Raw genomic sequence first — 22,303 nt, forward strand, 5'->3', positions numbered from 1 at the left:
CTGGTTATTTATTTACTTGTCTGTTTAGTTTCTCTGCTGTACTCCAGCACTGTGTAGCAGTAGCTGGTGTTAACTGCATGAAAATGCGTTTGGTTTGCAGATGATGTCCAGTGGCTCAGTTCCCTGTAGATACGTCCAACAACAACATGAGTCGTGAAACGGACTACACTGACATTGTTTGTGTGACATCCTCTGCATGCCCTGTTACACACCTCATACCACCCAATAAAGGAAAAAAGAGAACAAACAGAAAGAAAGAAACACTTCCTTCTGGTGTTCTTATAGATATTGACAAAACAATGTGTACAGAGCAGGCAGGGTGATAAATATCTGATAATAAAATCATGATTACAACTTAATAATAGTTGGTAGTTGACATTGTACTCTTCCTCAGTACCCTTGTTATTAATCTTCTAAACCTCTGCACAATAAAAAGAAATTAACAAAACTGGCAGTGACACTTACTCAGCAAGCTCTGACACATTCCCTGGAGCCATTTTCAGTTTTCAGTCTGAAATGCAGTCCATTTATGGTTGTGTCCAATGCCTCCGAGCAAACAACTACACAAAAAAAAGTGCATTTCATTTCCATTATTATCACTTACTGGCTTTAGGTTGCAACAGACTTGAGAAACGAGATTGCTGCATAACACCTCTGCCGAGGGCTGGATATGTATAGCCTGTCTGCGGTAATTTAATGCAGCCAAGTCTGCCACTGCGCACAGTATGATAACACTTCTTTTTGTGAATTCTGTCTTCATGCAAAGTGGGAACGCGAGTAACGTTCTCACCTCAAAATAGATGTTACTTTGTGAAAATCATCAAAATTGGCTGTCAACAAGGCCCACGGAGTTGCTCAGTTATGGAGTTTTAGTATGTCTTACTGGTTTGCTGCAATTATCTGTCTATTGAATGTCTTGACTTATGACTCATAGCATCATGTAAAAGAAATTATCTCTCTGGCTACGGTGGAGTGCAAATGTTCAAGGATGTTAGGAACATATATTGTATAATAATACAATAAGTATATTGTGAAGCCTCCCTTTCCTTTGTATCATACAGAGGGCAGGATCTGATATAAATGAGGTGCCTATCATCTGAAGGAGAGGAAGTTGTATAATACCACCTGCACATCCCTTGAGAAGCATAATAATCTGTAAAAGCAGAGAAAATCCCATTACCTGTCACAGATTTCTTCTCTCATAATTGCTGGAGCCTCCCCTTTGGGAGGGACGGGGAGGGTGAAGGACGCCAGACACGCTGATATCAGACTTATCTTCAGAAAGAATCTAGGGGACATCTATTTTCGTTTTGTCATTCCCATAGCAAGGTTTGGCCTTTCTCAATCCTTGAAAAGGGGTTTTGATAAAAAAAAAACATCACTCCAATGACACCACTGCGGCAAAGATTTAAGGTTTAGAGTTTCTTTTTCAGGACCCACAAACCACAGCACAACAGGTAGAGTGAAAAAACAGTTCTTTATTGTTAACTAGTTGTTTGAGCTGAGTTATGAGGGGTAGGTTTGAAGATGTCAGAGGGGGGTGATGCAGACTGGCTGGCAGACAGTGGCGGAGCAGAGCAAACAGACAGGGATCCACAAATCCAGACAGGTTAACTGACGAGGCTGGGCTGAGCGTGACAGGCGGCAGGGTTGCAGAGGTTTGGACCTGAAGCACAGGAAAAAAACATAGGATTAGCAAGAAGTCCGAAAAAAAAAACAACCCCAGAACAAACAAGGAACTAAAGCGGAGGTGTGACTGAACGATCTGGCAGAGACTGAGGAGATGAGCCCGGCTTAAATGCTGCTGGAGAGTGTGGAGTTGATTGGCAGATATAGAACAGGTGTGCATGGGAACTGGCAGGCGCTGGAACCAGGAGGCCACGCCCAGCTAGACAGACAAACACAGACAGACAGACAGACAGACAGACAGACAGACAGACAGACAGACAGACAGGCAGACAGGCAGACACAGAGAGCACACTGGGGACAAACAAAACACATTAGGGAGGCGGGGAACAGCTGGGAAAACAACAGGAGAAAAGGGCAAGAGAGGCCCAATCATAACAATGCATCCAAACCTTGAGGCTGTGTACCTACTGTGTTGACAGATAAGTGTCGTTTGGAAGAAAGTGGGCCAATATTTTGGTTTTGTATTTGCCTATTTTTAAAAGGATTTCCTAATAACAAAAGACATGACAATCTCACCAGGTTAGAGACACAAAATGTTGCTTGCAAGCAATCCAATTATATCGATATAAATATACCTGTAATTTGTATGAGAGTTTCCTCAGTATGAGATTTTTTTTTTTTTAGGTTTGAGGAGCTTATTGTAAGTTTTGCTATTGCTACATAGCCAGCGTTAGCATCAACACCTCCCAGTGAGTTTAGCATCAAACTTCATTCCTTTACTCACCAAGAGCTGTCTCCAGTTGTGGAAAGCAACACCAATGTTAACTTAAGTCATTTTGGAGTCATAGTCATATTTAAGATGGAAATTTGTCATGGCTCAGAAAACACTGCTCAGAGACCCTGGATGGAAGTTTGAAAGGCTAACCTTTATTCAAAAGGCAAAGCAGGTAAGGGGGAATGGCCAGGGGCAAAGTCAGCAGGTAGACAGAGGGCGGCAGCAGGCAGGCAAAAATGCCAGGAGATCAATGCAAAAGGCAAAGTCCAAAAAAACGACAGACAAGGGAAAAACAGACAGGGTGCAACCCCGGAACAAAGGCTGGACAGCTACAGCTATTGGCATTGGTCCTCTATCCATCATCTATTGATCTATCCATTCATTGATTCATTCATCCATCTAGACATTCTTTCTCATCCGGGTCCAGGTCATGTTGGGAGCAAGCGTGGCAAATTAAACCTCTTCTGGAGGACTCGTGGCTGTTCCTAGGCCAGGTGGGAAGTTTGTGTCCTCACTGTAATTGCCCAAGGTGTTCCACATGTTGCCCAACATGCTGTATCTGAGTTACCACAGAAAGGCCTCAAGAAACACCTGAACCACCTCAACTGGCTCAGTTTGAAGTAGCAGGGCTTCGCCTCCTAGCTTCTTTACGGACGCCTAGAGAGATCCTAACCACGCTTGGCTCTTTACTCTACAATCTTTTCATCTTCACCTACAGGTGGCCTTTTGGTGAGGGCTGGAGATTACAGCATCTTAACCCAATATTCCTGCAGCACCACAATGTAAGGCTTCTAAGAGGCACGGCCATGAGCCCCGCTACAAGTCCGCAAAGTAAATGCAGACCAGATGGGCAGACTCCCAGTGCTGGACCACACCTCACACCTACACACAGAATACATAAAGAGACGGAAAGAGCACATCACAGAATATAACGTTAACCACACTAAGCTATAAAAGGTTGAAGTTAATGACCCTGGTTCACAAACAATCAAAACCCCCTCTGGAGCAGCACAAACTCGGAGCCTCTGTTAGCTGAGGGACTCTGAAAGCTAAGCTCACACGGTCCAGACAGTTGTTGGTTCTGCTCCCCATGCTCCATTTGTTCACCTTTACATCTAAGTCAACCCAGTTACAGAGTAGCAAAACATCTGGGGTCTTGTCCACTCAATCGCTCTGAGTTTTCCCTTTCTTCCCCTGACAAAACAATAAGCACGGTATGGTTGTAATTTAGCTGAAATAAAAGGAAATGGTAAGTCTGAAAACGTATGTAAGATTACAATATATCAAGCTTTTGTTTTGTCTAATTCAAAAATGTACAGATCTTTGTACACGTTAAAAAGAGGGATAAAAGATAAAAGGAGGGATGATGTCGAATAATTTATAGGCTTCTGACTAGTGAAGACTCTCAGGCGGAAAATCTAAACGTGGTTGTGGCATAAATCAGTAAATCAGCAGCGTAAATCATATTTCTCAATCCTCCTGTCTGTTTAGATGATTTGACTAATGTCCAAGAAATTGTTTCGCCCAGGTGTATCCTTGGATGAGACTTGCAGGTTGAGTGGTGCGATTCCGCGAACGATGGCATACCTCCATTTTTAATGAGCTGTTTATCTTGTGCCTGGTTGCTGGAAACGTTTGATGTTTGCTGAAGGAAAAAACAGAGACAGCAAGACAGAGGAAGAGAGAGAGAGAGAGAGAGAGAGAGAGAGAGAGAGATCTCCTACTGGTGACATTTTGTTTTGTCTCATTGGAAACATACAGATTCCTGTACACTTAAAAAGACAGATAAAAGATAAAAGGACGAAATGATGTCAAATAATTTAAAGGATTCTGACGGCTGAAGACATCGACTCTCAGGGTATCAGATTCTGTTTTTGTTTCTTCTGTGATTTCGCCTGTAAGTGCAGGTGATCTCTCAGTGTCGTGCTGTGCAGTTCCTTCAGGAGAAGATAATACAATGAAACAAAGGTCAATGCAGAAAATGTGGCAGTAGTGGCATATTTACAGTCCAGTGATGAAAGACATGATTTTTTACTGCTAAATACCTTTTGAAAATTCAGGAAATTTAGTCCAACAATTTAGAAACAAACATAACAGACTCTGCTTTGAATAACGTGTGCACTTCTTTCACCTGTAGAAATGACTCCTTTAAGTTACTTGATTTGGGGAGATTTTTTTTTTCTTAAGTTATATTTTTCGGGCATTTTTGCCTTTATCTGGACAGTACAGTGAGAGATAGACGGGAAATTCAGGGGGAGAGAGAGAGAGAAGGGATGACATGCAGGAAAGGTCAGCAACTCAGACCCGAACCCTTGGCCGTTGCAGTTAGGACAAAGCCCACATGGCAACGCCGCGCTCAGCCAGGTCAGCCACCGAGGTGCCCCCAGATTTGGGGAGATATCTGAGGTACACAGGGAGCGTTGGTGATTTTCAGACCAATATCTACTGAAGATGTTTAGGTTAACACTGGGCTAAAAAGGATTTTTAGACATATACACTAGGTTACAAATAATTGTTATTTCAACAGTGACTGTTTGCCATCTGGTTTGGACCCCCTTTTCAAATAAGATGACACCACGATGGGGTCTAATCGCCACAGACTCTCACGTCTCTCTCTTCTCCTCTCTTGTTTTCTACACAGCAATAAAAGTTATTCGTTGACTCAGAATGAAGTCTCCCCTGCTGTTGAAACAGTGATGCTTAATGTCAGTAAAATGCAAGGACTCAATAACTATAATAATAGGCCTTTTTCCACATGCTTAACCAATATTAGACAATACAATTACATATTTTGTAATACGATTTTACTACAATAAGTGCCGTTTAAAGGGAACAATGTGTCCTCCATAGATGCCCAATCACAGTTCCTCAATCACTTCTTCCAACCAGTCAGTGTTAAAGCAATGAAGTTAAAAAGACATGGTGCCTCTTTATGTCCTTGTTCGTTTTTGCGATATGCTAATGTATGCAGATTAAGGATCCATTAGCATCTTTGTCCCAGGAGATGTGTCTGCAAGGACTGATTGTATTTCTGGGGCCAAAAAATTCATATAGACTCGCTAAGTTTTTCTTTTTTTTCTCCTTGTCTGGTAAATTGTTCCATTAGCCTTCCTCCGAAAAATAATTCTAAGCTTTCCAAATAACCAGACAGCCTATTCTCCAGCGATATCAATAATTATTACTAGTTTCCGACAACACAATTACATGTTGGAAAGATATGCTTCATAAGTGCTCAGTGCTGTGGATACAGTGTGCAAGAGAATTTATTTTCTGTGAGGTGTGTGTGTAAAATGTAAAATGTGTTACGTTTCTCTTTCCAGCAGCCACTGAACAAGTAGAGTTTCCTAAAGTGGAAATCTGTGCACCGTGGCATCATCTCAAAAGTTTGCAGATATCAAACTTTGCCACAGAAGTATGCTTGCTTACACAGTGCAAGAGCAACTCCAAAGCAGATGTGTGTAATAGGTGAAATCCTCTGAAGCAGCTGCATTCGATACTGGTTCATTGACCATACAAAGACAAATGACTAACAGCTGTGTTAGCAGCAGCCGTCACATTCTCACAAGGTGCATTTTCTTTTACTGTATCCATCCTGTGTGTCTATCTCACGCTCCCACAACCAGCTCACTCACAACACAACTGCACTGCACATCTTCTGACCAAATAATTGACTGAATAATTAATTGTCTGATTGCTAATATTAAGTGGAACAAACTCAAGAACAGGGCTCAGTTTAGCAGAGCAAAATGTAAATAGTTTAATATTTTGAGACCAAAAGATTCAGTCGCTGATTTATTTTCAGTGGTCTGGGAAAGTAACAAGGCATATAAAAAATGGTTTATCTGTCAGGGCAGTTTCCTGATACGGGGTGGTACCTAACACAATTTCATATTTCTGTCTGTCTGTGTTATTGATAGGGCGGTTTTGTGCTGAATCATCACGGTTATAGACTTCCAGTCAGAACTGGTGCTGGAAATCAACGTGGCAGAGACGCGAAGGCCTGATGTGTCTGACAGATGACTAATTTTATGAAACACACACAAGAAACACACACATACACACACACACACTTGAAGTGAAACTTTTTTTTTTTCCAATTATGAACCGTGTCCAAGGATTCACTGTACTCACCAGAAACAACAGGCTGACACAATTTTTCAAACAAATTATTTTAAAATTTTAATTTGTAAATATTTTCTCTTTTTTTTTTTAAATTTTTTATTTATTTAGTATTTATAGTTACACCTGCAGGACTGACATCGATCAATCATCACAATGTATGGGGGCGTCTCGGTGGCTCACGCAGCGGCCATGGGTTCGAATCCGACCTGTGGCCCTTTGCTGCACGTCATCCCCTCTCTATCTCTCTCCCTGACTTTCCTGTCTCTCTCTCACTTCACTATCTGAAAGAAAGGCAAAAATGCCCAGAAGTGTGCAAAGCCACTCTCAGTGTGAAAAGCTGCCTTCATCGCAACAAGACACCAGATGCCCAAACTGTTTTGGGGGGAAAACAAATGTAATGAGTTACAAGATTCTGCCTAGAACTCAGATGAATTAGTCAGATTCAATCCCACTTTATTGCCTTAAAAATAAAACGGCCAGGTGTGACATGTTTCAGGTCTTATATTCCAGCTCCACCTAATATAGTAGATCTAGCAGCTGTTGCAGTAGTTAAACTGGAAATGAAACTAGTATCTCATCCCAAAGCCAGTGTTTTTACCTATTTCCTATAATCTCACTGTTATGATATAAACACATCTGACAACACTCTGGATGAAGAATGGAGTCGCATAAAAAGATGCGCTGTTCTGCAGCCCAGACAAACGCCTCGTACGCGCCTGTTCACAGGGTTCAAGCTGTGGTGAATATGAAAAAATTGAGCCACGAGGACTAAGAGCAGACATTTATTTACATGCACAGCAACAAGATTATTGACTCGTCAGTAAACCTTCATCCCAAACCAGTAAATCTGTCAAACGCTCAGTCAAACCAATAGCATCTGATCCTCAACATGAGGGCGCATTAATGTGTTCTATTGACATTAACAGAGACATCTGCATACAAATGATGCCAAATTAAATCTGGTTGAGTCGAGGTCCTTCTTACAGGATTCAGGCGACATATTCACAGGCAAAGCACCACCATCCCAAACGAAGAAGGATTACTGCCGTAAAAGCTGACCTCATTATGGAGAACAGTTGAACTGACAGTCTACCTAAGATTTTCATGTCCTTAATAGTAGCCTCTTCTTTGTGGTAAAGATAATCTTTTCTCATTAAATATTCACTGGATAGCATTTTAGCTTCATGTGTAACTACAGGTCCGATCCTATCAATCAGGACAAATACCATTAGTATGAGTGTAGTCCTCTGTGACCTTTTCAGATTGCATTATGATAGTGAAAACAGTGAGAAGGTCAGTGAATGTCCTCTCTGTAGCAAGGAGGAGGCACGGCACAATGTGAGCTGCTCTGGTTTAGACATTACAGGAAAGACTGAGGAACATGCTGATGTGGAAATTCCCATAAACAAAGAACAGAAGTTTGTTATCTGAAACTGCACTTATGACCTATTAAATGCCAATCACATCTCAGGGCTACAAATAGGCATGATTTATTAATGTTGAGGCAGACTTTAGTGTTTGATCTTGTCTTGACAGATTAAAATAAAAAATAAAATAAAAAAAACATCTTGATAATCATTAGTCTTATATTCAGCTGTCATGAGTCCTTTTAATGACTATTTTGATGGCTTATAAAAAATCAAATAAAAAAAATGAAAATGTTTCATTGCTGTTAAAACCTGCATAATTATTCTTGCATATTGAAGTCTTACATTTTAATTCAACATTTCAGGAATTTTCCAGAACGCGAGTCTCAATATTTTGAAACTCTCTGTGACAGTTTGTTTTCCTGCTTGTTTTTTGAAAAGACTCATTAATAGACTTAAAATTTATCAAGATGGAGACTTTTGCTGTGACTCACCACCTAAGCTCCAGCGCTCCAGACTGTCAGCTTTTTATTTTTCTGCCCCACAAGTACCTTTATGTTTGCCTGCAGCATCTCCATCTATAGAACAGACTCAGAGCTCTGACTCACCTTAGCCACTTAATTCTGGTCAGGTAAGGCTGAACTCACAACAACCCCGGCTCTGACCTTATTAATTAATTTCTCTGGGACTTTCTATTGATTGTAAAAACAGTGGCTGAATAGGCTGCTGGTGCGTGTTTGTGCAAATATAATATAAAAGATGGAAAGAAGAGTCTTGGGCTGCTGAAACAAATTCAGTTTCCCTGTCTGTCAGCGATGGACTCAAATAGAAACAAACTGATGTTTTGATGAGTTTGGCGTTAAAATGATACACAGAGGTAAAGGAAGACTGTGCGAGGAGGCTTATTGTATATACATGTTTATTCATCTTACGATCTAGGAAGGCCAGAATCTATCCCAGTATGCACTGGGTGAAGGACAGGATATAGACAGTTTATGATGAAGCTATAGAGACAAACGCATCCACACGCTCACACTGCCTGTGGACCACTGAGTTTCCAGTTCAGCAGGGCCCAGCATGACTGAAGAAAATCCAATCATACATGTGGAAAACATCCTGCCTCGAGGATGTTCGACCCAGGACCAGAATCCAAAATGTCAGCATATCTTTTCTTTTTCCTTTTCCTTTTTTTAAAGTTTCTGATGTGTTTGTTGTGCAGTAGCTAATTGATGTGAATATGTTGTCAGTTCAAGCTACATTTGGAAAAGATTCCATTCTTGTGTCTGTTACTGTTTCTATTAATAAAACCCTTGTTTCCTGTAAGAAAACAACTTGGTAGGATTACTAACATTGTTCATGAGTGTTCAAGTGATAAAACAGTTGAATAAAGTTTTAGTGTCAGTGTCTGATGTTTTGCAAAACACAAACTCTTGTTCTACTTTTTGCATCAACCATCTATGCGCACAAGTTCTTGGTCGACACTGACTATTTATCACGACACCTACATGAATCTGGGAAAAATAATGCGTACCATAATTGCAATTAAATTAAATCAAACATAAAAATTTCACACTACAGACATGGTGTGATATCACTACACGTGATGCTCTGCTCGATGGAAACGTTTGCTCAGCCATGGAGAGAAACCACAGGGTTAACATTACTGTAAAGCGCAAGCGAACATCAGCACTATTATTATACCACAGCAAGTAGATAGTCAACACTTTCTGTGCCACCTGAGCTCAACTTTCACAACAGCATGAGTCACTTTTCATTTCACCGTTCACTGGATATACATATAAAACTCGCATAATTTAGAAATATTCAAACATAACACCGAGATGCAAAATGTAACTGTTATGTAGCAGTGACTTAGTGAACTTCCAAGGAAGCACACTAAGTAGCTGACATTCATAAAAAAAGATAAAGGATTAACTGCACTGTGATGGCTGCATCCTGACAGACACAGTCAAAGGTGCTGTGGAAGTATATTTTACTGCTGTTCATTTTAATTTTATTTTTACTTTTTACCTGAGCCTGACGTTGCTTTTTAAACTAAAGTGCAAAAGTGTACAGGATGGTTTGGAGAAAAATTATAATTATATTGGTGAAATGTCAGCCTCACAGAGATGATTTTTTCCTAATGACAAAAATTGAGGTATCATTTGCTGTGGCTTGTGCTGAGTTTAAAAATGTGATAATGTGATATTTGCACGTTGACTATTCTTGTATTGTGTAGGTTTTATCATAACATTTAATGGCGCCAGTAACAATCAAAGAACAGGTGGTGATAACAGAGTAGAACTTGAAGCTTTTTTTACCCTTTTTTTTTTTTTCGGCACGCCATGCTTACCTACCGTTTAATTTTGCAATTAACATACATGAATCTTAAGCTCATCTTAATTGAATTGCGTTGATTTTAATTAAGGGCTAGTTTAAAACTGTAATGGGACACGCCACCATCACTCGTTGTCCAATAAATGCAGGTGGCAGGGCAAATGAACACGCCTCTCCTCTAATGAAAATCAAAGGATTGTGCATCAATGTCTGAAGCAAACAAACAAAGACACTTCATCTCTGTAATGTATATCACTGCATGTGATGTTTGACACGTAATGAGTTAAAGAAATGAGATAAAATCCAATGCACATGACTTTGTCCTCCCAGGATTTTGCCTGATCCTTTTCTCTCATATCCTTTTGTTTCACTTGACGCTCCCTTTGTCATGATTGATAGAAATTATACACTTCCAGTCGATGGAGGACAATTCCACTGCATAATCCAAGAAAAGGTAATAACAGGAAAGGTGCTTTTGTCACACAGATTTAAATCAAAGTAACGGACCATTAGTGTTCTCTCACAAAACCTCTACTCCTGGAGGTGAAGACGTTATCAAAGGTGGACAGTTTCACCTCAAAGGATTCTCCAAATACATACGACATTACACGTTAATGAGCCACATGTCTCTGAGTGTAATCTCTCAGTGATATACCATGCTGAGCAGCCTATATTAGATGCACAGTAATGCATTGGTACTGCTTCGCCGTAGAGGCTTTGGCAGTGTGCAGGCGTGGAACACACTGTGTAATATCATCCCAGAGTGTCATCCCAGAGATTATCGTGAAATAGCTTTGGAGTTAGTGATCAAACTGAAAGCGTGAACTAATAATAGCATGAACAAATAATGCTTCATCAACTCGGAGGATGAAAAAGAATGATCAAGGGAGCTGGCTCTGAATGCTGGTTTAAGTGAGGGAGAAAAAAAAATACACCCTCAGATCCTCTTACATTGTTAGATATCATCAGTTTGCGTTGTTTAGTTTATTATTTTGTGATGAGGTGTTGGAGTTTTGCAATTTTTTAATATTTTCACTAAAACATCTTTCCCTCATCATGTCTCATCCACTACTGCATCAGCTTCATTACAGTTGATGTCTGCAGAACTTCACACGACCTCTGAACTGAACCTGTTACCTTCAATCAAAGGTGTTTGCATGAACTTAAAGTTTAAATGTCGTTAGCTGGCTCATGTAGGATTCCAGGCACACCCACACACAAAAAAAAACACGGGGTCTTGTGCATTCTGGTCTGCTGAAGCTAGTTCCAGTAGAAATATTTCTATCTCTGCTTCATCTTGGATGGATTTGTGCATCTTTGACTGCTTAGCATAACGTTTAGACAAAAGAAGAGTTTGCGTTCTTTCAGGCAGAGGCATCAAAGCCTGAACTGTGCACTCTTTCGATATAAAATCAACCACAGTCAAATATCTCCATGTAACATGCACCAGACGATTGTTATGTATTTAACTGTGTTAAAGTATGCTCTGTTGGGCTTTTCCTTTCCACAGTCTGACTGTCCTCTGGTCAGAGGTGCCCTTGTATTCTGAGCAGCGGAGAGACAGTGGGAGGACTCATGGTCTGCTGGTCTTCCCATGCCCTGCTGCTTCCTGCTGCAGGGAATGAGACACGCTTTGGCATGATGATGATGATGTCTGCTTCACCATGGTTACCGTGCGTTTGGAAAACAAATCTGTTTATTCCCAGAAGACCAATAGTAAGCCATCCCTATACTTGCCAAGGAAAAAGTTGTTTTTTTTTGTGCGTGTGTGTCTGTGTGCATTAGCCTATAGGCAAAAAAAAGCTAATTATGCATTTCATGAGGCTGGCATGCCTTTTGTGCCATACGTCTTTATTTTATCTGCCTAATTTTATCGCAGTTAATTAACCCAGGGGTATGCGCTAAACAAAGTCTAATTTAATGTTCATAAAAGCTGTTGAAAGACTATTGAATATTGCACGCTGGGCAAATGCTGGTGTACAGTACGTCGACTCTGACTTAAACATCTTTAGGAGCAGTGCATGGATTTACACTTTGCAGATAACTTAATGAAGCAAGATGTGACCCTCAAAGCTTCCAAAAAGAGAGTAAACTGCAACATGAACCCTTCAAAAGCAGCCAATGACATGATTGATCACTTGTGGATGTGAGTGTATTGCATTTCATTACATTACATCATATAGGTGTTTTTACATTTCTGGTGCATGTGACCAACAGACTAGATTTGTTCCAAGCTGTTAGTGAACAGGCCTTTGGGCATATCAGAAGTTTTTTTTTTTTTTTTTTTTAACATTGTGAACTGATTTTCTTAGATGACACACTTTGCACATATTTTTACTTCAGCTACGAAGTTAGCATTTTTAAACTATCATTCAGTTTGTTTTTTTACTGTAATCCCACATAAATCACGCTGTGTGTTCCCAGTTAGCAAAACTGGGAGCACACACCCTGGTATGACATAACATCACCAAGTTTATTTGTAGGCTAAGAAATTTAAGTTAATGATTTATCTCTTCTTTGCAAAAACAAAACTCGTAATCTAATTCAACACATTGTACTCATATGCTTGTGATTTCTAAAAAGATAACAGCAAACAGAACTTGGCTCAACAACACAACAGTGACAACAATGTTTGCACAGTCTGGGTGAGAGAGTGTGCGTGTGCGTGTCCATCTGTCATAACCTGTTCACAGCAGTTCTTTTGCTTATTGATTTTCCCAATATATCTCGTCAGTTTCATGTTCGCTCTCTTTTCTGTTCCCTCGCCACTGATCGAGCTGATGTCCCTCCTGACTTCTCCCCAGCTGCTCTTTTTAGACCTCGGCGGGCAGCTGGTCCTCTGTTGGTTTTGTAGTGGTCTAATGATCTCAGGTTTGTAATATCAGAAAATGCCACTTGTCCATATTCAAGTGTTTGCTGTAAACCAACTGCATTTTTTGCATTGAAGCATCCACTACAGCTTTATCAGTTCAGGGGAAATCGTCTGTGATCAATTGATTAATTACGTGTTTGACTCAAATTGCTTTAGTAAACATATCTAAATCTGGAGCAGACATTTGCTTACATAACTGATTTATGGCCTTGCTCTTACATCTCCCTCTCTAAGTAAATGATTCACTCGCGCATTGTCTCGATGCTCCTTAAACAATGTGATGTGTCTAATTACAACCCAATTATCTGAATTATCAATGTAGAAAATATGACAATCTTATGTGAGTTTTAAACACCCCTCTCGGAGCTTGGCATTTCTGTCACGATCACAGGCTTTGTAATTAAAAGTGGGTTTGTCTGCACATGGATCATTGCTCTCAGCTGATTAAGGAGTGATAAGGAAAAAAACCATATAAATCAAAGACAACCAACCCAACTAATTAGCTGTCCTAACCATTACATCCACTAACAACCGCTGGAGGTGGTTTCTCTTACATAATCAACTTCATTATTAGATTATGCCACTGCAGCTTGTAATGGATCACATCTGATATTAAGGCAGCTAAGCACAGTGGAGGGGGAAAACAGGCATATTGTATCGTTAAATTCATTGTAATGTCAAATCTGTGTGGGATACAGACACAGGAAGCCTTTCAGCGTTGTCGTACGTGAAAACAAACACACAGCTATGTTTTTTTAAGGCAATTGTTCCCAAGGGCAACTGGGAGACTGGGTCGTTTCAATCACTGAGTCTGCTGAAACACTTTGGCTCGATTCTAATATGTCTTTATATCAATTAATAAACCTTGACAGCAACATTACATGAAGGTACAAACTACGAGTATGAAGGACATGTCGTTACTTAATCATTTAAATACAGAATTGCACCATGATGTCATGTGAATGCAAAAACAACTTCATCCCCCTTGTGGGAGCAGCATAAAGCTGCACAGATAATTCTCTAACTGCAAAAAAAAAATCTGTGGCAATTGTCTGTGTTGAGTAAAGATTGTGCCTTAAAAAGGTTCACCTTCAGAGTGGGGCTATTATGTTTCTCCTGATATGGGGCTGATGCTAATCAGTGTGGATTGTATTTTATGCCTTAAGGCAGGAAAATGTGCTGATGAGAGCCCCCACAATAAATGAACCTTATCACCTAATGGCATCTCGGTCCACCCTGTGACTTAGTGAAAAAGCCCTTGCTTAATGTCACGGGCAGGCAGAATGCACATGTGAGATAATTACAGAGAAACGAATGATCCACAGATGGAGTGGTCAGTCATCAAATGTAATGATTGAAAAATGATTGAAAAAAAAAAAGAGGAAAAGCATTGGCACTGACCTCAGCAGAGGGTAATCTTGACCAGAGTAACGTTGTTAACATTAATTTATCCTGTATAAGTTGCAAAGTACATCACAACAGAGCTCTGAACACATTTTAACACATAGCTCTGGTGCACCGCTGTGTGAGGAAATTGTAGTAAAAATACAACTTCTCTATCGTTTGATCTGAACAATGAAATGTTAGTGTAAAGGTTTTTGCATGTTGTTGTTTACATGGAAGTCATGTGGCACACTGAGGAGCTGGGTGCAACACCTCCGAGAGTAATGGCTCCAAACTAACGGTTACCCATTGTCGACATTATGCTTTTTATTTTATTATGTCTGATTTAATATAAACATATTTATATCTATGAGGAGATAATCCAAAATGTATCATTGAAATTAAACAACAGTAAGTGAGGTCATTACAACAGGGCGCTACATCCATCCAAAGAAAGATGTGATCTCAGGCTGATGGCATGTATTTTAGGTGCTTGTATTTGAATTTTAAGTTTATAGTGAGACATTAAATTATTATTCCCCTGCCCCGCAGCGCTTCAGCCACTCCTGGCTTTAATACACTTTATGGTGTGTCAAAAGTTTCTATTCAGAATCACAGATTATGAAGGTGATAAGTGGGTAATTGTCAGTACACTGCAAAGAGGTTTTAACAGTAATTGCCCACTAATTAACCCTCCAAGGTGAACACAAATCTTCGCATGAAAATAAAGTCGTTTTTGGCCTTATATGCAGGCTTTAATAGAGTTCATCTCTGCCTTGTGATATTGAAATTATCACTCCAATCAAATACTTCACTGTGTGTGTGTGTGTGTGTGTGTCTTTAGGATGGAAACGCCCCGTAGAGCAGGGCTAAGTAGGCAATCACTCATTCTGAGTAACAGCAGAGGTGAAATGTAAGTAAACTCTGTGAATGTGCATGACCACCCAAGTGCCAGATGCTGGGAGCTGGTGCCAGCTTGGCATGTGAGTGACTCATTAAATCAGAAGAGTGGCATCCATTGGCCTTTCTCTGACGGCTCTGTCGCTCATTCAAACCAGCAGCAATCCTGCACGAGACTTTCTTCGATCAGGGAAAGCAGCCAGCTGGGACAGTTCCCGATTCATTATTGGCATGGCGAAATAAATAAATAAATAATGGATTTAAAAAAATAGCGTTGGAAATAGGACCGTGGGGAGGTAGCTATGGTATTAGAGAAAGGAAAACAGTTTCCTGTAAGCAGCAGATTATGAAAACATTAAGCAACAATTACCGTAATGAGAGTTATTGAAGCGGCAAGGTAGCAGACAAGCTGTGTGCATCTGGTTGCTGCATCTGGCTGCAGTGGCAGAGCATCCAAAGGGGCAGGCGGGAAGGCATTCATTTGTTATAGCCATTCCTTCCCTGTGGATGGAGAAATGACATGTCAGTAATTCCTAAGCATTGAAAATGATCTCACAGGCTGCATGTTGATGCTGGCAGTGCTACGGATACTAAGTGCACTGTCAGAAATTTTGAAGATGTCATTTAGGGTAAATTGAGGGAGAGGCTTTCAGTGGGCAATTTATATCCCTCCCTCTGCGTTAAAAGATGAGCACAAGATAGATATTATCAATTGCTGTTAGGACTCAAATCCTCATCTTTTATTTTGGCAAAAACAGCAACAGAGAGGAGCCAAACCTGGCCCTGCATTAAACCAATGCAGAAATAATTTTATTTAAACTAATGCAGCAATCTAACTTTATGTGGAGCATAATGTCTGCCGCCTCAAAACCACTTCGATTGGGATTATGTTATCTAATACAGAACAAAGTGGATTTTGTACAGCTTATGCTTAACACCATTACCCTTGATTTGATACAGTAAACTGGCTTATCATTGCTGCTGTCATTAGCATCTCAGTGTCTTCCATACATTCAAACGCAGATGTAGTGCATGCTGCTTATACACAAAACAAATAATGTAATGGTCTTACATTTATAGGCTACAGGGCCTAAACAGACCAGCCCATTTTGCCTCAACATCTGCAGGAGAAAACAATATGACAACTCATCAAAATTACCTTTTCACCTAATTAAGATAATATCAAGCAATTTAAAGTGACAAAAAAAGTATTTGTGGTTTGAGGTAGTTTTTTTTTGTTTTTTTTTACAACCCCCTTCTATAGCTCATATTGAAAATATATTTTTCTCTCCCCGAAAACATCATCATCTTAACCACCATTCCCAATAAACAAATAGACACCATCATCTTTAATTAAGTGCATGGTGCACATTATGGTGGCAATAAACTGACATTTTGTGTGTGTTTTTCTCATGTTGTGCTGAAGTCATTCCCACTTCCTGGTTTTCTCACCGGCAATTTAGCATACAATATTGAATCTTGCCCTTTCTGCACACAGCGGCCCATTTAATCAAGGAGTGGGATTAAGGCTGAGCAGCTCAGCCCCATACGAGACGTACAGTAACGTGACTCTCTACTAGGGACTCAAGATGGATGGGCTGGGCTATAGTCTGGATGGAACGCCTCCATTGGGCCGTTTGGCCTGGTGGAGCCCATCAATCAGGGTAGCACCAGAGGTCTAGGCTGAGGCTGTGTAATGATGCGAACAGCATGTGGCCAAGCCATCCCTGGCTGCTCAGGTGTAAGGGTCTGCCCTGTCCACCAGTCCTCTCAGCTCCTTCACCGCTATCATCCATCAAGTGCCGGCCACATTCACGGCACACAACAGATTTCACTAGGTTTGATATGATGACTTCGTATCAAACTCAATACAAACTGTAAATGGAGTTTAAAATTAAATGTTTTTTTTTTTTTTTTTTTTAGAACAATTGTGCTCATCTACTTAGACTTATTAGGTATTACATTATCTCAGTTTTTAAAGCCTTGAGTGTAGACCTGTGAAGTCAAAAGCTCCAGCAATAATCCCCGGGTACCTTTAATAGTAGCTTGTTCTGGGAAAATAATTAATGGAGCTTGGGTCCTTGACAAGCATTGTGTTTAGATTTAAAATCTTTCTAATGGAAAACCTCACAGAGGTGAAGACCAGACAGAATACTTTCCCTATTAGCAGTTGTACAGGAAGTTGCCATTAGCCACTTTTTATGTGCCCCATACTCACGGCTGTGTGGACGCTTCATTCTTTCTATAAAGTTCATTAAAGGACATATTTTACTGCACATTATGTGCTTTATACCCCTCACACAAACATATTATGCTCCTGGATGAAGGTGGCCTTATGAGTCCCATAAAGCAGGCCTCATGAATATGATTGTAAAAGCTGCTGCTCAGTATGGACTCAGTGTGAGAGCAAGGTCATTTGGTAGAAAGCATGCACTGCAAAAACGCATGCTTATAAAGATGTCTTTGGTGGAGTTTCCAAGCTACTGAAATACATCTGCTGCAGCCTAATGGACTTCTCTCCCTCACTGGCAGCGATGCCGGCGTTGGATTTCAGTTATGGGACTGAATTAAAGCAATCCCTTTTCCTTGGTCAAGGATTTGTTTTATGCTGTCATGAGGTGGGAAACACTAAAATTCCATTATAAGCGAAATACTCCAATTATTTTTTGGTTTCATTGCCATCATAAATTGAGTGTACATGTGGGGTCAGCGAGGTAAATGAGCACTGACAAGTGGCATATGAATCTTGCTCTTGTCTCCTGCTTGTTCATTTTGACTGCCTGTAAGACCTTTTGGTATTTGTGTTTCCACGAATGTGATAATGAAGGATGTTGAATCAACTAAGCATTTTCCATTGTTCTTATGTAATCAATGTCGAATGATTTTTAAAAAGGCAGCGTGTATGAATGGCTGATAATTGCTTTTTGTTCTTCACTGATGATTACTTGGTTACGGAGGCATAGCAATTTCTGATTAAAACCTCAAATTGGATTTTAAAACTGGGATTTGAGGTGTGAGGAGGGGCTTTATACAATGCATTTAATATGGATTTCAAATTCTGTTCTTCCCCCTGAATTTCAGGGAATCATTAAGAAGTATGCTTTAAAAAGGTTTATTAATTTGGTATTGATTGTTTCATTTACATGAAGAGGGATTTCACACGCTTCTAGAATTGAATGCCTAATATCCTCTCAAATCCTTGTAAGCTTATAAACCCCACAGAAAGAATATTTCCTGATAAAGTTGCAGCACCTCTAGTGCCAATTTTTTTTGTCACATCTTGTTAATCTCATCCATATTTGGGCATCTAATCAGTGAGACCTTACTGATTGAACTTCATAATTAAAGAATGTATTATTATTCTGACTTTAATTACATGACTTTATTTTAATTAAAAAATACCTTGCCCCGTTGGGAGCGTAGTTTGACTGCCTTTTGTATGCAAGGGTGTGCAATTTCTTACCCTTCTTATTCGAAAGTTCACTAACCCAGATTTCCGGACGTACGCTGTGACCTTGAAAATAAGTGAATGACTATGATGGTCTTGTCTCACTACCTATCACAGCATGCAAATTGCAAAATTGTATGCTCCATTACTACTTGTAGTTGCCACCAATCTCCTCGGAGCATTTCACATTTCCTATACTATATCCAGGTATGAAAAGAGCTCCTGGCCACTGTAATGTGGGGGTTAATAGCAGCCTTTTATAAAGGGTGGTGAGGGTGAACGTCCTTTTTGCAAAGAGAGGGGCAACGTCCACAGATTATTAAGATGTGTTGCCAAGACATAATGGGGTTCCAGCACATTACATACACCTCTCTATGTCATTAGGTTTTGTCAGGCATAAAAACACTCATTTTACTAATATGGACAAACCATTCTTCATTGGCATGGTAATGATTGGGGAACTGAGTGCAGTCCAATCAAGTCATCACTCTGTCATGGATGACCAGGCTTATTTGCTGCACCACCACAGATGGCACTGTTGCACTGCTGACAAGCTGACTGACAGCATGGTGATGTGCCAGTCATAGAGCACAGATTGTGGTGTCACTCCAAATCTGTGCATTTGCTGAAAAGCTGTGGTGCCAGATTAGCAGTTAAATAACCAATATTGAAAAACTAAAAAAAAAAACAAAAAAGAAATTAAACTTCCTGCTCATTTAGCTGTTCACTTTGATTTTTGTGTAAGGGATGAAAATCATCTAACTTTGTTGCAGTATCATGTTGCCAAAGAATATGTGAAAAAAAAAAGTAATTATAAGGCACATGTGGATTTTCATTTTGTGATATGTTTGTCCACTTTGAAAGAAGACAAAAAATGTAAATTTAAAATGAGAGGGAGTGAGGCACTCTATCTTCATTTCCAATAAAAGCTTCGGGTGCTTGTTTGCCGTGACTTATACATAGAAATATAAGGTGTCATTTAGCTTGACAAGTCTATTTTCTGCCCTGTCATTCCATCTGTGCAAGTAGTTATATGCATGCCTTTATTACAGTATGCAGCCATGTGTTGGTCTTCTATTCAGACCTTTTTTGTGAGATTGAAACTGTCACATGTACAAATTATTGCATGGTTTTGAACAAAAAAAAAGTTAAATCAAGAAATGTAACAAAAGCATTAGCCTGTTATCTTATTGCAGTTTATATTATATAAAGCATATCAATAATTCGTTATATCGATATCCACATTTTTCCATGGTGATCTGTAAAACCTGATAAATCAAAGGTTGCTTGTACTTAGAGACAGTTACTTCTTGTATGAAAACCACCAGTTAAAACCTGATTTTTGCAATAACACATTCATCCAAAATGGGTTTTTGAGCCTTTATAGGTAAATACTCAGTGTCCTTCTGTGGGCGTTAGGCTGAATCACTGTGCTATGGAGATGAGAATTAGAGCTGTATTTCAAAAGGATATAAGGTACTTCAATAAGCTCTTTATTGAGGCGAACAGCCTACTCATGGCAGGCCATACAGGCCTTCACCAGGGTTGGCTGTCTGGTGGCTCTCCAATTTAACAAAGTGATATTTTAATGAGCCTGGATCCAAGGGACAGAAAAGCTATTCTCATTTGAGTTCCTTGCTGGAAAGAAAAAAAAAATCCAGAACACCTGGTACTGAATAAATGCATGGTACTGGCATAACAACATACCATAGCCTGCTGACAGAGAGAATCATCTTGTTAGCCCCATCAGTTTGTCACGACTAAGTCAAGCATTAAATACAATATTGAACCTGCCCATTACATGCACTGAAGGTAACACTGGTATTTCAGTTTGGAAACAAAATAAGAATTGTAAATTGAATATTGATGAAATAGCATTCTGAATTATGCAATGAAAACATTGACCACCGTCTCTCGCGGTCTGGGTGATAAGGATTACCTCTTCACCCCAGCCATAACAAGCATATCAAGCAGGAGACTTGGCTCCAGTGCCCGGACTCCTTTTAGAGTATCTCTCCACTCTGATGTGCACGATCACAGAAGTGTGATGTGTTCTGAGATCAAGGACGCTCATGCTCATACAGTGTGAGACTGGCCTCATTAGGGCAAGAAAGTTCTAGTTTGGAGACTTTCCATCCATTCCACAAAGGGTCCATGAATCATTCTCTGAATCACGTTTGCTGGGGCAAATCACCACAGTGTAAACATCAAAGGTACTTTGGAGGGATGTTCTCTGCTATGATTAAGAATCTGACCCAAGATACCATCATATGGTTCAGGATCAAATCATTTACTGTGAAAAAGACAAGACAAGGCTAAATTGTTTAGGTCAAAAGTATTCATTTTCAAATTTTGGTTTATCCTTGATATCTTCTGGTTTACTGAAGGACTGCTTATCACATGTCTTAAATGTAGAATAGAAATGGAGAATAATTTATTATGCAATGCAAATCGAAATATGGGGCTCCCATATTTTTACCGGTCCATATAGCCTAGTTAATAAAATTGAAATTCATCAGTGCACTGCTGCACACTGTCATGTAGAAAACATTAAAAAGTGCTGCCTTGATAGCCTATTCCTGAATTATCATTAAAAACACATCACTGAACTGAAATGCCCCCGAGAGCCAGATAACTGAGTCCTTTCAGCCAGACTACACATTGTTTATATTGTCTAAATGCTTTGCAACTAAACCTTAAATATTCTATATATTTAAACATTAATCTCCTTGACAAAGATACGATTTTTGTACAGACTCAAGGTCTTTCTACAAATTAATTTTTTCCTTTTTTTGTATAACAATGTCATTATGTTCCATAATAACATTAGAGATTAGTATAAATAAATGGACGTGATTACTAAAGTTTTTAAATTTCACCGGGGAGTCACACAAGTCTATGTCACTTCCGGCTGCCATCTTCGTTTTTTAATTCAAGAGTCACGGTCTGGGAAAGACGTTCAAAAATCTTTTTCGTGTTTTTGAGTGGACGGAGTATTTTGTGATTCACATGGTTGGACGAGTCTTTAAGGATTGTGGGAATACTTTCAAAGCAGCAGGAAGTGTTGTAAAACAACCTCCTGGGGTGTCGAAAGACCGCGAGGAGTCATGAGGGAAACAGGTGCGTGGAACTAAATTGACTATTTTGTAAATGCGACATAAACAGTCGCTTGTTGTTGTTCTGCTTGTTAATGACACAGTATTTATTTATTTTTTCGTAATGTATGTGTTTTCTGTTACTGGCATTGAAATGAGTAACAAAAATGCTAAACTATAATAGTAATTGTGGCAGTGACTAGTTTAACTTGCTTTCACCCTGAAAGAACCCAGTAATTTATTTTTGATTCTGTCACATTTGAAAAAATGTGTCACGTACACAGCAGTTCAACTCTCATTTTCAACTGTTGCTTTACTTGTGAGTTTCTGGTATGCCAATGCGTTAACAAGTGTCCTATCCAATTCATTTCCCAA

The sequence above is a fragment of the Seriola lalandi genome, unplaced genomic scaffold (genome assembly GCF_002814215.2).
Source record: "Seriola lalandi dorsalis isolate HSWRI2012SDOR001 ecotype SW California unplaced genomic scaffold, Sedor1 jcf7180002054288, whole genome shotgun sequence".
NCBI classification, from domain to species: Eukaryota; Metazoa; Chordata; class Actinopteri; order Carangiformes; family Carangidae; genus Seriola; species Seriola lalandi.